Here is an 18,210-nt window from a genome sequence, read left to right as displayed (position 1 = left end):
ATGGAGAATGGAAAAAGAGAGAAGGGGAAGGATAAGAAATTACTAGAAGATAGACAAACTGATGACCTTCCAATAGCATTGGTTGTGGCCCTGCAGATTTTCAATGGTAACTTTGAACAATAAGTAAGAGATGCCATCTACCAGGATCTTGAAGTGCATCTCAATAAACCAGGGTGCAAACGCCCCTATCCTTTCTAACCCTTCAAATGCATTGCATAGCAACTCCCAATTTAACCCTAATCTAATCACAGGACAATTTGCAACAACCAAAAAAAACCTATCCAGTATACCTTTGGAGTGTGGGAGAAAGCCAGTGGACCAGAGAAAACCCAAGGGGAGAAAGTACTCTGTATCCTAAGGAGTCTGTACATCTTCTCTGTTACAGAGGGCACCGTGATTGAACACAGAACTACGACACTCTGAGCATCAAGCATCAAGCTAATTGCTATGCTACTTACTGAGTAACGTTAGTCATTGTACACACTGGGCAATTTACAGTGCAGGAGCTATGAACAGAGCCTGCTGAGACAAAAACATGTGTGCTCAAAAGCTCACGCAAAAAGAGAGAGCCCTCCATTCATAGGAGGCCCAATCAATTTATTGTGCTATCAATCAGCCACATGCACACTTGCACACATTCTTACAATCAACACCCACAAACAAGAACTAATGTAAAACAAGTGGAGCCCCACAGGATGACTGATGGTGATGCTTTGCCAGAATCAGTAAAGTGCTTCTGCTCTAAATTTGAGAAGGATAAGGGCAGAGTGTTGCAGTTGAACAAATGAGACTATGGAGCCATGAGGGAGGAGCTGGCCACAGTTAAATGGACGGATATCCTAGCAGAAAAGACAGTGGAACAGCAATGGCAGGGATTCTTGGGAATAATGCACAAACTGCAAAATCAGTTCATCCCTTGGAGAAGGAAGGATTCAAAGGGGGGAAAGGGGCCACAGTGGTTGACAAAGGAAGTCAAAGATTGCACAGCATTAAAAAAAAGTATGACCGAGCTAAGGTGAGTGGGAAGACAGATGATTGGGAAATTTTTAAGGAACAACAGAACTTAACTAAAAAGGCAATACAGGGAGAAAAAAATGAGGTACAAACGCAAGCTAGCCAGGAATATAAAGGAGGATAGCAAAAGCTTTTTTAGGTATGTGAAGAGAAAGAAGATAGTTAAGAACAATGTTGGGCCCTTGAAGAATGAATTGTGTGAAATTGTTATGGGAAACAGAGAAATGGCAGAAGAATTTAATAAGTACTTTAGATCTGTCTTCATTAGGGAAGACACCAGCAATCTCCCAGATGTATGAATGGGCCAAAGACATAGGGTAACAGAGGAAATGAAACAGATTGACATTAGGAAGGAAACGGTGATGAGAAGACTGATGGGACTGAAGGCTAACAAATCCCCAGGTCCAGATGGTCTGCATCCTAGGGTACAAAAGGAGGAGGCTCTGGAAATTGTGGATGCATTGGTAATCATTTTCCAATGTTCCTTAGATTCAGGATCAGTTCCTGAGGATTGGAGAATGACTAAAGTTATCCCACTTTTTAAGAAAGGAGGGAGGGAGAAAACAGAGAACTATTGTCCTGTCAGCCTAACAGCAGTAGTGGGGAAGATGCTAGAATCCATTTTTAAAGATGAAATAGTGGCATATCCAGATAGCAGTGATAGGATTGGGCTGAGCCAACATGGATTTACCAAGGGCAAATCATGCTTGACTAATCTATTGGAGTTTTTCGAGGATGTAACCAGGAAGTTAGACAAGGGAGATCCAGTGGATGTAGTGTACCGCGATTTTCAGAAGGCATTTGATAAGGTCCCACATAGGAGATTGGTGGGTAAAATCAAAGCTCAGGGCATTGGGGGGGGGGGGAGATATTGACATGGATAGAAAACTGGTTAGCACATAGAAAGTAAAGGGTAGCAGTGAATGGGTGTTTCTCGGAATGGCAGGTGGTGACTCATGGGGTGCCACAGGGCTCGATATTGGGACCACAGCTGTTTACAATTTACGTCAACGATTTGGATGAAGGCATTGAGAATAACATTAGCAAGTTTGCTGATGATACTCAGCTGCGTGGCAGTGTGACATGTGATGAGGATGTTAGGAGAATTCAGGGTGACTTGGATAGGCTGGGTGAGTGGGCAGATACTTGGCAGATGACGTTTAATGTGAATAAGTGTGAGGTTATCCACTTTGGGAGTAAGAACAGGAAGGCAGATTATTATCTGAACAGTGTAGAATTAGGTAAGGGAGAAATACAAAGAGATCTAGGAGTCCTTGTTCATCAGTCACTGAAGGTGAATGAGCAAGTGCAGCAGGCAGTGAAGAAGGCTAATGGAATGTTGACCTTTATTACAAAGGGAATTGAGTACAAGAGCAAGGAAATCCTTTTGCATTTGTACAGGGCCCTGGTGAGACCACACCTGGAGTATTGTGTACAGTTTTGGTCTCCAGGGTTAAGGAAGGACATCCTGGCTGTAGAGGAAGTGCCGCGCAGATTCACAAGGTTAATTCCTGGGATGTCTGGACTGTCTTACGCAGAGAGGTTAGAGAGACTGGGCTTGTACACGCTGGAATTAAGGAAATTGAGAGGGGATCTGATTGCAATATATAAGATTATTAAGGGATTGGACAAGATAGAGGCAGGAAGTATGTTCTAGATGCTGGGAGAGTCCAGTACCAGAGGGCATGGTTTGAGAATAAGGGGTAGGGGTCATTTCGGACAGAGTTAAGGAAAAACTTTTTCTCCCAGGGAGTTGTGGGGGTGTGGAATGCTCTGCCTCAGAAGGCACTGAAGGCCAATTCTCTGGATGCTTTCAAGAAGGAGCTAGATAGGTATCTTATGGATAGGGGAATCAAGGGATATGGGGACAAGGCAGGAACTGGGTATTGATAGTAGATTAGCCATGATCTCAGAATGGCTGTGCTGGCTCAAAGGGCCAAATGGTCTACTTCTGCACCTATTGTCTACTAAAGGCACACTCCCATGGCAGGCAGGCAATAATAGCACACATTACGACTGACATGAAGATAGAGAGTTATGCAGCACCAAATCAAGCCATGTTCATTCCCCTAGTTCATATCTATACTGACCTCAGCACTTGAACTTTTTTTAATGATAAGATGGATTCTTGACATCAGAGTTTGCCTCATCATGGCCTTACACCTGATTGCATGCCTGCACTGCATTTTCTCTGAAACCATAACACTATATTCTGTATTCTATGATTGTTTTCCCTTTGTACTACTATAGTGGTAAAATTATCTGAATAAATGGTATGAAAACAAAGCTTTTCAGTTCACCTCAGTACATGATTAGCTAATCTACCAATTACCAATTAGACTACTATGGTGTGGCATTTCAAGTGCTCGTTCAGATACTTCCTGAATATTGTGAAAGCTCTCCCTCTACCAGGCTTTCAAGCAGTTCCTTCCCATTATGATCAACCCTTGGACGACCTCCAGCCCCTTTTAAATCTCTACACCTAATCTTAAATGTATCTTCTCTATATATAGGCAGCATTGCATTGAGGAAAGTTTCTTCATCTCTACCCAATCTATGACTCACATTTTTTAATATCTACACCAAATACCCCCTCATTTTTCCTCCATGGAAATCAAACCCAGTCCTTTGGGTCTCTCCATAAAACTGAAATATGCCATCCTAGGCACCATCTTCGTTGATCTACACCCTCTCTGGTGCAAGTGCCTTCTTCCTATAGTCTGGTGGTCATATTCACGCAATATTCCTGCTGTGGCTCAACCAATGTTTGATAAAGTTGCACCATGACCTTCCTGTTCTTATTCTTCATGTTCCAACAAATGAAGGCAAGTATCGCATCAGCTTATCTACTTGTGCTGTCATCTTCAAGAACCTTCAGACTGCTTCATCAAAGCACCTTTGTTTCCGAGGTACCTGCCATTCATGGTACATGCCCAAATCAAGGCAGAGAAGAAGGTAACAGCAGAGATGGAAACAGTTCCCACTCTAATGCACAGGGGTTTTCAAGCCCTAGTCCAAGTCCTTGCAATAAGGGAGGTCCTTTATTCTGGGACAGTTCATAATGTTGAGTATTATGCCCATCAATTCCAATATGGGCAAATACTTGACATGCCTAAATAGAAAAAAATTGTTGCTTGAATGTGTCTGGGCTAACTTCACACCTGCATGGCTAGCACCCAAAAGGCAGTTGTTATGCAGTCTGATTATTAGCATTACTTTCAAACTATTAATGTGGTGAAGGTGTTAGGTGCAGGAAATTCATTGCCTTTACTTAAATGCAATATCTGACAAAAATGCAAGACCACATGACAAATATTTATGTTTTCAATAGATGGCAAGCATGTCATTAGAAATAAAAAGATTTTTTTTAAGTTCAAAGATTGTCTAAAATGTTAGTCTTTTCTGAAAACCATGAATGATGTACAGAAGGAGTTTATTAGAAAGGACATCATTTCAACATCATTTATAAAATATTCACTGCTGCAAACAAGAAATGTTTTATTTATTAAAAATTACTTTGTATCATTGTTGTGATTGGTATTTATTAAGACTCTTTAAACATCTGTAGGTAATGGAGTACTTTGATTTACATGACATTCTTTGAAAACTTCACTTAAAGTTGAGCAATGTTGTAAATAGCCTACAAAATATAATTGTTAGATACAGATCACTGGAACCAATCATACAACCATATTATAAAGCCATTAATTTATACCAGCAACTTTAAGATAGGCACACCATAGGTTAAGGAAATAAACTGTGATAGAACTATTTAATAGCTTCTGGCAACATAATCACAATAAATTCAATTAACTAACCAACACAACCACCATGGAACTATGATAACAGAATACTGTATCTAATTTACAAGTACTGATGATACTTGATTTGAGGATTTGCATGAGAGGTTGTGGTGGGAATTTGAACAATTTAGACTGATTTCCAAAATAACTAGAATGTATTGTACTCTACATACAAACTTCTTGCTGCTTACCAAGATGCTGTTGTGAAAAATCTGCACGTAAAAGAAAAATGGGAAACACAAAAAGCAGGAAACTAAAACTTAAAAAGTATCGTCTCCTATCACACAACATTCAAGCAGACTAGATGAAGCAACATACACAAAACGCTGGAGGAACTCAGCAGGTCAGTCAACATCCATGGAAAAAAGTAAACAGTCAACATTTTGGGCCAAGACCCTTCTTCAGGACTGAATACCTTTAACGGGGAAGAATTCCCTAATAAGTTAAACGTACAGAACATAGGAGCAATTCTCAGCCTGGGATCAATGTAGACAACATTAGACTCAGTAGTGCCTTTTTTGCAGATAGGAAAAGAACTTTAACAATCCAAAACGAGTGTCCACACCATACTGGTACACAACATTATGGTGAACACCTTGTCCCATAACGGTGAGGATATTAGGGATATTTGCATGAGGGAACTGAATTCCTCTGGAAAATTTTTAGATAGATGATAATGTCAAATCATCGGGGTTTAAACTACAATGACAAGGAGATGGGAGCCTCAGCGGTGGTAATAGGGTTGAGGGTTAGGAAGGTGGTATGACAGGTAAGACTGAAAGGAAGAGGAGCAAGGGGCAGACTACTAAGCATGTGTTTAATTCAGTATTTGGAGTACTATGAATAGGAGGATGAACTGAGAGTCTGGATCGGTATTAAAATGAATTGACTTTATTTCTTACATCCATCCATACATGAGGAGTAAAAATCTTTATGTCACGTCTCCATCTGAATGTGCTATGTGCAAATTTCCAGCAATTTGTAATGAATAGTATGGACAGAACAATATACACCAGAATAGTCATGGAATTATGGTGTTGTTACTGTTAACAAGACCTGAATGCAGCTTAATGTTCCTGGGTTTTGTTGTACCAAACACGATGGGCGAGGAGAGAGTAAAAAGAGGTAGAGTTGCATGACTGATTGGTGGAGACACCAAGATTGATAGAGATATGGACATCGTAAAGGACCACCAAAGAATACAGCAGGATAGAAGTGGGTGAAGAAGTGGTAATGGAGTTTAATCCAGGCGAGTGTGAGGTGTTGCACTTTGGGAGGTCAAATGAAAGGAAAAGTACACGGTTAATTATTGACCCCTTAAGAGCACTGAGATGGAATGGAATCTTGAGGTTCAGGTTCACTGAATGTGGCTATACAAATGGAAAGAGTGGTAAATAAGGCATATAGCATGTTTTTTTTTGCCACCTGGGCACAATTCCTTGACAAAACATGTCTTCCATTTAAATAGCCTTTTGCCATTCAAAGACTATCAAACCAAAAGGAGGAGGAACACAAATGGGCCATCCTTGGTTCTGCTTCACTATTGAATTTTGAATTGGATTGTGGCAGATTTGACGTCCCTCAAATCCATTTTCCTGCCCTCTCCCCATTATCCTTGATTCACGTACTATCGTCCAGTTCTCAATCATCCCACACTTTTCTCCTTACGTGATGGAATTAGGTTTGCTGTCTACAAAGTTCTGAACTCAAATGAAGATCTTAAGCCTCTCCAATATAGATAGCTGCAGGTGACCTCACTAAAGGGAGGTTATGCTGTACCTATCTACTCTTCAGAGGCTAGATCAATTCCCTGTTTATCCTCCATGGTGAGTTTAGCTGCCAATACCCACTATTTCAGTAGTGGGAACCCCACCACCCTCCCCTCCCAACAAGGAGAATATACTTCGAGCTAACAATGTAATTTAAACTACTTTCTACTTGGTACTGTATATATATGATGCCCATGGTACTGTCTCCGCCCAGACTGATGGGACAGGGACAAAGGTGTCTACTCTGAGAGGTGGGATACAGATAAGACATCCACTTTACAGTTTCTGGTTTCTTGTCACAATGTCCACCTCTTCTCCAATGATACCTTTATCTGCCACCCACTAATATATTTCTGCAAAGCTCAATGTAAATTCAACGTTTGTCATTTCATCTTCCAAACAGGTAGGTTACTACTTCTGATTCAACACAAAAGTTGGACAATTTCAGATAATGATAATCTCACTTCTCTTCTCTTAACATTTTTTTATCATTTTGTTTGTTCCACAAACCCAGTTTAGTACCGTCAGCCATCATAAAATCTCTCACCAACATCATAGCAAAATCCTTCCAATCTTTCCTTGCCTGCCATTTCCTTCACTCTGTCCTTGCTAAAAATCTGTCACATCACTAATAATCTCTAATGCTGATAAAAAAAGAATCACTGACTCTATTTCTTACTCCACAACTGCCACTTCATCTGCTATGCACTTGCAGAATTTTCAGTGTAAAAAATATGCTCTCACTTCCTCCAGCCATATACAGGTGATCCCCACATTACAAGGAGTGGGCAATTACCAATCCTTGAAAATGGTCCATATGACAACTTTTTGTATCACGAACCTGGGTCATCCGCATATGCATCAATACATGGAAGTTTTTAAAAAAATTACTTTTTTTTATCCCCATAAATTCTATGAGAGTGAATTTTATTCTGCATCTCAATTTTGGACAAGTTTCCACTATCAAAATGCTGTAACACAGGAGCACCTGTAGACAATCTCTTTTGGAAGACCTATATAAGGAAGTTTAAACTAAAGCTAGCCACAAGCTTTCATACATAGAAGGCAGCATGAAGTTAGTATTTTTCACCCTGTGGGTACAGTTTAATCATATTACACAATTACTCTTTTTCAGGGTCTCAGCTTTTGCTGTAAGGTGTTTTAAGTGAGCACAAATGGAGAGAATGCTTTATTCTACAGGGATGATTTTAAATATTCACATTCCTAGCATTGTGTTTTACCCCTTGGAAGCAGCAATTGTGAATTCAGGCTAAAATGTCAATGATGGATGGAAAATTTGGATTTTCCATCCATTACTGGTCTCCCGGCTCAAGTTCCTACTATACATCAGTAAACCTTGATAATAGTTGCTGACAGGCTCTGCAGGGAATGCTACAGACAAGCCTGATCTTGTCCTTACTCAGCCTCACAAACAAGTAGTTCCAACAGAGACCCCTGCACAGTGAATGTGAATCTCGTCTATCCCCAGTCCAAAATTACCAAGGCAAGGCAGCTACTCTTTCCTTGGCTGCAGTCAGAAAGTACTGGTTAATCTCAATGAACCAATGAAGGAACTGTTCAGTTATTATACAGCACTGCACATGGAATTTTAAAAAGTACGGAGAATAGACAGACTGCAGCATCACCAGTACTGGGTTAATGACACTCTTTTATTTATACAAAAGACCAATGTCAACTAATCTTGACTATGGCACCATACCATTACCAATGATATACTTTATTCTATTTCCAACAATTCAAAGGAAGTTTGAGAGTCTGATGCATTTCAAACAGAATTCAATTGATGATGACATTTAGATCTACAATTATCTTCAACCTGTCACCCAGCTCAAATGCAAGGGAAACAATTACGGTTTTTCTCCCAAGTAAATGCCTAACAAGTTATGAAGCTAATGGGCACTCTTGCAGCCTTCACACAAAACTGGACTGTCAGGTGCAACAACAGTACACAGGGGACACCACTCTTCAAGGGGGGAGGATATGCACATGGATAGATCATCCAAATAATCCTCCTGTGCCTCCCGATGGTCATTTAATGAGCATTAATGGAAGATGCCAGGTAGTAGGCTGCCGACCTGATGTTCTGATTGTATACTGTGCCCCTGTAATTATGAATAATGGCAAATGGACTATTTTATCTGCATTGGTGAAATGTTACCATCCTGTACATCAAGCGGGCTCCGATAAACATTAAACAAATATTTTTTTTCCTCTTCATTGCTACCTGATAGTGCACATAAATTCATAGTGTAACTCTATGAAGCACTGCACATGCAAAATATATAAACCAGGAGGTAATGCACATACTGTGTGCATTTCACAAATCCCAATTTTAGAATATTATCAGTATATTGATTGTTTGGCTCCATGTGCAAGAGCTTCAATGTATTTAGCTACATTGGTGCAGTGTTATGGCTGGAGTCAAACCCACATTTGTAGATGAGAAGGTTTCAATGTATTTTAGAATGTGAGTCTTTGCTGATCGCTGCACTTTCAACTGGATTGTACTTAGGACTAAGCATCAACTTGAGCAAGACCTGGTAGCAATGTAAGTCAAAGTCCACATTTACAAGTCACACTCCAAGTCAGAGTCCACATTGACTGTTCTTATAAACCAATAAAGCATGTCTTCAAAAAAACAACCTGTAGCTTCCTAACCACCTTCCTAGCTTTTCTAGACCTATTTCTTACTTACTTCATTTTGTCCTTCCTTTCCTTGGCATCAGACAGAATATGATTTTTTTTTCAAAATAGCACTGAAATAAACTAATGGCAATGTATTTAATCCTCCCATTATCATAGAGCTGAAAATATATTTTTGCCAACATAGTTTTGGAATCAATGGCTATTATAATAGAAATCCTTTCAAAACCTATCTACAGTTAAAATCTTACAATTTGGAATGATGAAGCAGTTTAGCAGGTGGAAAACCTTGTTCTCATGGTCCACTGATAGATTGGTGGAAGTTCAGTCATCATTGGAGGCGAAAGGATAAGCACCTACTGTTCTGCTGAGAACCTGAACGACGGGGCGTTGTGGCTAATTTGCTTAAAGAAACTCTCTGGCTGTAACAGTGACTTGGGCGAAACAACGGCTCTATACTGATCCTGCAACAAGCTCAGTTCAGGCGGCATCTGAGACATAGGACTGGTATCAGGAAACTGTTGCTGCACAATGACTCCCAAGACATGGATGTATAAGACAGCTGAGGACTCCTGATACTTCACCTTACATTCAGAGAACAAGTTTTGCCTTAAATGTTCTGAACAGGTAGTCTCAGGTACCTCAAGAATCAGGGACGCATTGTTTGTAAATATAGTGGTGAGAGGAAAGGCATTTTATCTGATATTCAAATCAATTCCAGATAGGAGACAATATCTAGTAGGCAGTAGTACTTCTGAAAGACTCACTTGCCAGATATCAGGAACTTAAAAAAACCAGAACAACGTCACTCTGAAGAACTATTCACTGGATTAAGTTCTCTAAGGCAGTGTTTTTATGGGGGGGGGGGGGTTAATCTATAATCCAAGGAACAATTATGGGAATTAAATTTTAACTGTTCAACCAGATACTGACATTGTAATGAAGCCATTGGAATGAGATTTTAATCATGCCTGAAGATTTGAATTAATGGTTCTTGACGCTCTCTTACTGCTTTCCTCTAGTTCCACTCATTATCCCTTTACCTAACTTTCCTCAATCCCTCCTTATCCCTCACTTCTGACCCTGTCACCTCCTCATTCCACCACCGCTTCATACTGCCTCCTCAAAGCCACCTCTCTGCTGATCTGGTCCCTCCCCTTCACTCTTTTTCCCACTAGCCTGAGAACTGGCTGTTCATCACACCTCTAGCATTCTTTACACCTCATCAACAATCTCAACATATCCCAAAAATAACAAAATACTAGCAGTTGTGAAAACAGAATTTATCTTCAAACTGTGACCTGAAAATGGTCTGAAATATTAAGTGCAATTATTTCTCTACTACCGCTCTCAGCCATGCTGAATATTCCTAATATTTCCAAAAGACCATGAGGCTACGAGCAGAATTAGGCCATTTGGCCCATTAAGTCTGCTCCATCATCTCATCATGGCTGACCCATTTCTTTCTCAACCCCAAACTCCTGACTTATTCCCATAACCTTCCAGGCCCTGACTAATCAAGAAAATATCAACCCCCGCCTTAACTGCACCCAGTAACCTGGACTCCACAGCTGCCTGTGGCTACAGATTTCACAGATTCAGTACTGTTTGGCTAAAGAAATTCTTCCTCATCTCTGTTCTAAATTGTCATCCCTCTGTTTTGAGGCTGAGCCCTCTGATCCTGGAACCCCCCACCAAAAGAAACATCCTCTTCACATCAGACTGCCATCTTCTGCAATACTCCTTGCAACTTCTCACATGATCCTTTTACAAGTACTCAAACACCCCTCTGATTTGTGAGGGAAAAGTTTTCTTTTAATTGAATTATCCAATCGGCCTAGGATGCTGTGGAACACAATAGCACTAATGACACGTAAAAAGGGGGAAGAAGTCCTTTCCAGAGAGTATAGGGAGTTAGGATAGAGGCTGAAGAGTAGGACCTCCTAGGTACTAATTTCTAGGGTACTCTCAGTAGCACGTGCTAGTCAGAGCAGGAATTGGATGATAGTGTGGATGAATAAGTAGCTCACAACTTTTGCAGGGGGGCAGTGACTTCAGGCTCGAGGATCATTAGAATATCTTCTGAGTCTTGGGGTGACCTGTATGAGAGAGACGAGTTGCACCTAAACTGGAAGAGAACCAGTATCCTGGCCAGGAGGTTCGTTAGTGCTACTTGGGAGAGTTTAAACTAGTTTGACAAGAGTAAGGGACCCAGAGACCATGTCAGAAAGTGGAGGAATACAGAGGAAGGTAGATGTCAGGGCCAGTAAAAGCAGGAAGGAGCAAAGTAATATATAAGATAGGAAGGATAGTTTGAAGTCTGTGTCCTTGAATGATAGGAGTATTATGGGTAATAGTGATGAACAGAGCATGGATCAGTATATGGAACTATGATGCTGAGGCCTTTATAGAGATTAGATTGAGAGAGGGACAGGAATGGGTGTTTAATAACCCAGGGTTCTGAGATTTAAGAAAAGACAGAGAGGGAGGTAAGGGAGAGGAAAGTTGGACTACCAATCAGGGACAATATCATAGCTGCACTCAGAGGCTATATGGGTAGATCACAAGTATAGGAAGGATGTAATCATTGTTGGAATTATACTACAGATGCCTCCTCCCCTCCACCCCTGCCATAGCCACAGGGGCATTAAGAAACAGGTATGCTGGCAGATTAAGGAAAGATGTAAAAACAATAAGGTTGTTGTCATAGGGGTCTTCAACTTGCTGAACATAAACTGGGACCTTCTCAGTGCAAGAGGTTTAGATGGAGCTGAATGTTAGGTGCATCCAAGATAGTTTCTTAATTCAACATGTTGATACTCCAACCAGAGAAAGGGCTGCACTGGATCTGGTGGAGAGTTTTGAGCATGGACGGATGACTGACCTTTCAGTGGTTGAGCAGTTAGGGAACAGTGACCACAAACCCTTACATTTTTAGCTACTGTAAATTGCTCCTGGTGGGGAAGTGTGTGATCGAATCTGGGGCCAATTGATGGGAAAGTGGGGAGAATGAAATAAGATGGATTTAAGTACATTGGTGTGGACCTGGTAGCTATAGAGCCTGTTTCCACACTAACTAGGTCACTAGAGGTGCAGGGGTTGCAGTGGTACCGTACATGACGCTGCTGCCTCACCCCTCCAGCAAATGGGGTCTCATCCTGACAATCAGATGTTGCCTGTGTGGAGTTGCCATGTCTCTCCCTGTATCAGCATGGTTTTCCTTCTACATCAAAGAGAAACAGGTTGATAATTTAACAGCTTATTAGAGCGCGTCTAGTGAACACATGCATGGCAGAATCTGGAGGCATTTGAGGTAGGAGCATGGGCAAAATGCCCATCTGTAACCTACCACAGTGTTATAAGAATGTTCAAAGTTCAAAGTAAATTTTATTATCAAAGTACATATATGTCACTATATACAACCCTGGGATTCATTTTCTTGTGGGCATATTCAGCAAATCTATAGAATAGTAACTATAATGGGATCAATGAAAGATCAGCCAGAGTGCAGCCAAAAAAACACTGTGAAAATGCAAATATAAATAAATAGCAATAAATAATAAGAATCTGAGATAATGAGATGATGGGTCCATAAAGTGAGATCACAAATTGTAGGAACATTTTAATGACAGGCCAAGTGAGTATAGTTATCCACTTTTATTCAAGAGCCTGATGGTTGAGGGGTAGTAACCTTTCTTGACCCTGGTGGTGCAAGTCATAAGGTTCTTGGACCTTCTAACTGATGGCAGCAGCAGTAAGAGAGCATAACCTGGGTGGTCTCTGATAACGGATGCTGATTTCTTATGATAGCAATTCATGCAGATGTGCTCATTGGCTGGGAGGACATTATCCCTATTATGCTTGGCCAAATCCACTACATATGTAGGATTTTCCATTCAACGGCATTGGTGTTTCATTACCAGGCTGTGATGCAGCCAGTCAATATACTCTTCCACAACACATCTATAGAAGTCTGTCGAAGTTTTAGATGTCGTGATGAATCACCACAGGAAGTAGAGGCTATTGTGAATTCTTTACAATTGCACTTACGTGCTGGTCCAGGACAAGTCCTCTGAAATAGTAACACCCAGGAATTTAAAGATGCTATCATTCTTCACCTCTGATCTTCCAAGGATGGCTAGATCATGGATCTCTGGTTTCCCTCTCCTGAAGTCTATAATCAGCTCCTTGGTCTTGCTGACATTTAGAGTTATGACTCCACTCAGCCAAATTTTCAATCTTCCTCTTAAATGCCAATTAATCACCAGTTTTAATTTGGCCCACGACAGTGGTGTCATCAGCAAACTTTAATATGAATTTCGGGCTGTGCTTAGCCACACACATAAGTGTAAAGCAAGTAGAGCAAGGGGCTAAGCACACAGCCTTGTGGTGCACATGAGTTGATGGAGATCGTGAAGGAGATGCTGTTGCCAATCCAGACTGACTGGCATCTGCCAGTAAGTAAATCCAGGATCCATTTGCACAAGGAGGTATTGAGGCCAATGTCTTGGCGCTTATTGATTAGTTTTGTGGGGATGATGGAATTGAAAGCTGAGCTATAGTTAATCAACAGCATCCTGTTGTATACAACTTTGCTGTTTAGATGTTCCAGGGTTGAGTGGAGAGCCAATGAGGTGGCAACCGCTGTGGACCTGTTTGCGTTGGTAGGCAAATTGGAGCGGATCCAAGTCACACTCAGGAAGGAACTGATATGTTTCATCACTTGTCTCTCAAAACACTTCATCACTGTGGATGCAAGTGCAACTGGCAAGTGCCGATCCAGAAGTCCATATCAACCTTCATCTGGTTATTCTGTGAGGATGTTGTTCACTACCCATATTTGGTGCAACATGGTTTTAAATATATGCCTGAGTTGTTTTTTTTTCTTAAGAGCCTTTTATAAATGTTACCAATGGGTAAAACTGTGGATCATACTTCTAATGTGGTTCCCTGACAATCTCTAATTATTTTAGCTAGATTTTCATGTGTTTGTATGAATTACACCAGCCATATGCCTGTTATATTTCAGTTATGGAAATAGTATGTATTAACTACAGTAACCCATGTATGAATCTTGATATCTAAATGTGATTACTCTTTCTCTCTGGACACACACATGTAGCCAATTAACTATTAGAGATAGTCTCTTGACCTGGCTTCCCAGAAGAATTCTGTCCAATGAAAATGCTAACGTCAAATCTCACTAATCATTTATTTATGGCAACTGTCTCAAACAAAACAACTTCAATTTCACTGTACCATCCTGAAAGAAAACAAGCTCATAGCAGAGATGTCCGCAAGTCCTGAGCAGAATTTAAATGAATGAAATAACATATTTATTGCCTGGTCTTGGCTGATACCCAACAATTAACAAGGTGTTCACTCTTTTAGAACACCTATTATATGGACATACAGTGCGTAGTCCATTAATACTAAACTCTAGAGAGATGGTTAGGGAAGTTAACTTGGCAAAAACAGAAGGGCAACAGACTGCGACTGAAATTGAAGGTTATCTGACCAGGTTGTCTAAAAGTGAACTAAAGAATGTTTGCTAGGCAACTTGAAGAGTTAATATGAATGCCATACCAGATTTCAGGAATATAAGGTAGTCCACAGTACACCAGCTGCATTGCTATGACTTATCAAATCACTGGACACATTTCCAGAGCAATGGAAAATACAGTTAAGGTAGACCACATATTCAAGTAAAAAAAACAATGGCAGAGTTCCAGTTTTAAAAACAATTAGGATGTGCCTCAGCCTGACGAGAGGAAGAGTAAAAGTGTAACTCAGCATGGAAACAGGCTCTTTGGACCTCATCATCCATGGTGACCAGGGTGCTAGCTCCATTTGCCAGCATTGGGCCTATAGACAGACAGACAGACATACTTTATGGATCCCGAGGGAAATTGGGTTTTGTTACAGTCACACCAACCAAGAATAGTGAATAAATATAGCAATATAAAATGATAAATAATTAAATAATAGCAAGTTAATCATGCCAAGTGGAAATAAGTCCAGGACCAGCCTATTGGCTCAGGGAGTCTGACACTCCAAGGGAAGGGTTGTAAAGTTTGATGGCCACAGGCAGGAACGACTTCCTGGGATGCTCAATGTTGCATCTCGGTGGAATGAGTCTCTGGCTGAATGTACTCCTGTGCCTAACCAGTACATTATGGAGTGGATGGGAGTTATTGTCCAAGATGGCATGCAACTTGGACAGCATCCTCTTTTCAGACACCACTGTCAGAGAGTCCAGTTCCACCCCCACAGCATCACTAGCCTTATGAATGAGTTTGTTGATTCTGTTGGTGTCTGCTACCCTCAGCCTGCTGCCCCAGCACACAACAGCAAACATGATAGCACTGGCCACCACAGCCTCATAGAACATCCTCAGCCTTGTCCGGCAGATGTTAAAGGACCTCAGTCTCCTCAGGAAATAGAGACGGCTCTGACCCTTCTTGTAGACAGCCTCAGTGTTCTTTGACCAGTCCAGTTTATTGTCCACTCGTATCCCCAGGTATCTGTAATCCTCCACTATGTCCACACTGACCCCTTGGATGGAACCAGGGGTCACCAGTGCCTTAGCCCTCCTCCGGTCCACCACCAGCTCCTTAGTCTTTTTCACATTAAGCTGCAGATGATTCTGCTCGCATCATGTGACAAAGATTCCCACCGTAGCCCTGTACTCGGCCTCATCTCCCTTGCTGATGCATCCAACTATGGCAGCGTCATCAGAAAACCTCTATATTCCTCCAAACGACTCCTATCCATGTACTCACCAAAATGTCTTTTCAATGTTGATACTTCACCTGTTTCAACTTCTCTGGCTGCTCAAAGAAACTATGCTTCACATCCAAGGGCAGAAATGATTCTTATATGAACATAATTGCAAATAGTTCAGTTGATTTCCATATAGAAGAAACCAATTTGAAAGGATGCTGGTGTTCTTTCATTTACCCTATCAGCACAAACGAAGCTACTTAGAGTACATTGACCATGATATAAATACAGGCTTGTCACATCAAGCATGTCAAAAGCACAGAATGTAATATGAAGAAATGCATACGAAAGTAATTTAGATTCCACATAGTCTGTCAGCACTATCACTGGTATCAACATAAATTCTAATCCATGAAGAAACTATCAGAATGACTTCATGACTGCAAAGGAGGAAGATCTTAGAAACTAAAACACTGCCAAATTTGTGCTAGCTCAAGATATGCTCTACACTCTCTATGTCCATGACTGTGTGGCTAGCCATAGATCAAATGCCATCCGTAAATTTGCTGATGATGCAACCATTGTTGGCAGAGACTCTGATGGAGAGCAGAGGGCATACAAGCGATATACCAGTTAGTTGAGTGGTGTCGCACTAACAACCCTGCACTCAATGTCAGTAAGAACAAAGGGCTTATTGTGGACTTCAGAAAGGTAGGACAATGGATCATGAACAATCCTCATCGTGGGATCAGAAGTGGAAAGACTGAGCAATTTCAAGTTACCGGATGTCAAGATCTCTGAGGTTCTAACCTGGTCCCGATATATCAATGCAGCTATAAAGTGGTTATATTTCATTATCAGTTTGAAGAAATTTGGTTTGCCATCTAAGGCACTTGAAAACTTCCACAGATGGAAATAAAGATGGACAGAGGTATGTGATAAGCCTACGATACTGCTATTTTTGTTACAGAATTTAACTGCTGAATCCAGTAATGGTAGGGTAGGATGGGTGGAGATATACTGCTTCTCTTCAGTGACTCCTCAGGAAATTCTCACCAAAGACTCAGCATTGACACGACTGCAATTACCAGATTAGCTGTAACTGCCCGATAGTCCTACATGAAAGAATGCAAAAAGATTCAGGCTGGTGCATTCAGGTGAGTTTATAATGGGATGGTAAATGAATTCTTGTCACATTATAGATGTTTTAGAGGTCTGGTACAGAGAAGGTATAAGCCATGCTCATTTGACAGGAAACACAACCCTCATTTAATCTGATACAATAGTTGTAACATTTCAATTCAAATACAAACATCTGGTGGAAATGGTTTGATTAGCATCTTCTTTTTGAATTTAGCAGTTAGCTAAATTTGTTTGTACCCAGCTGTTTTCTGGAAATTAATTTTCAGCCCAGCTGCTTCTAATCAGAGAGCCCATTTGAGCCCTTCAGAAACTGACAGATAAAAAAGCAAAAAGAATTGCTGTATTCGAACGCATAGTTTTACCTATTAGTCACTTCCTACATACTTCAGGAGATAGCTGCCTACCTTCTGTTGTGCCATAGTTACCACTCACTCAGTCTATTAATAACTTAATTTTACCATTGATGTTGTCCAAAGTCAAGAAAGATCAACTGAGAGAAACCATTAAGCTGAAACAAAGTGCATAGAGTTGGTTTATAATTTGTCTGAACACACGACACTTAAGTGGATACCAAAGCAAGTAAAAATCCTACAGCAATACTCAGAAAGATTTTTGAGCAAAGCCTGATAAATATTTAGCAATCCTCTCTAATACTATATATATATTTGCCCTTTAAACACTTCTGATTTGCATCCATGATCTTTTGGAGTAAAACAGTCAATAACTTCTCATGCTGTTTTTTCTTGATTAATTTCTAAACAGGGTTAGTTCAAGTTCTTTAAGATTATGACATGAAACTTTCAGTAGAAATCACTGGGAGGCTGTCAGCACCATGGGAGCTTCAAAAGTACAAGCAAATCGTGTTTGGAAATTTCTAAACTGCTGTAGGAAGAATCCTGGTCCTTCGCAGGACACTTGCAATCCTCCTCAAAATAATGCATTTATGTCAAAAGCTTGGTTTGTTAAACTTCACACTAATCCCAGACTAAAGAATTGAATGGAGGGTGCTACTACTTTCAGAGGTGACTGAACTTTTAATGAAGAGGCAAATAATAAATTCAACACCTTCTGAAGGCTAAGAATATTTAATTTCA

At 40.6% G+C, this 18,210-nt stretch overlaps 1 protein-coding gene across 6 annotated transcripts in view; it reads right to left on the bottom strand.

Moving 5' to 3' along the window:
- The window catches only part of LOC132399757 (teashirt homolog 2), a 531,261-nt gene that overhangs the window by 474,341 nt on the left and 38,710 nt on the right, over positions 1 to 18,210 (bottom strand). Inside the window, exon 2 of one of the 6 annotated variants that reach the window (XM_059980472.1) lies at positions 12,367 to 12,473. The exons of 4 other annotated variants lie outside the window; for them this stretch is intronic. The gene's annotated coding sequence lies outside the window, so the exon portion shown is untranslated. The remainder of the gene's footprint in view (positions 1 to 12,366; positions 12,474 to 18,210) is intronic. One more of the 6 variants, XM_059980473.1, reaches the window with a different exon arrangement.

The sequence above is a fragment of the Hypanus sabinus genome, chromosome 9, assembly GCF_030144855.1.
Source record: "Hypanus sabinus isolate sHypSab1 chromosome 9, sHypSab1.hap1, whole genome shotgun sequence".
Lineage (NCBI taxonomy): Eukaryota > Metazoa > Chordata > Chondrichthyes > Myliobatiformes > Dasyatidae > Hypanus > Hypanus sabinus.
Note: the sequence above shows the minus strand (reverse complement) of the source record. Positions and strands in the feature narration are given on the sequence as shown.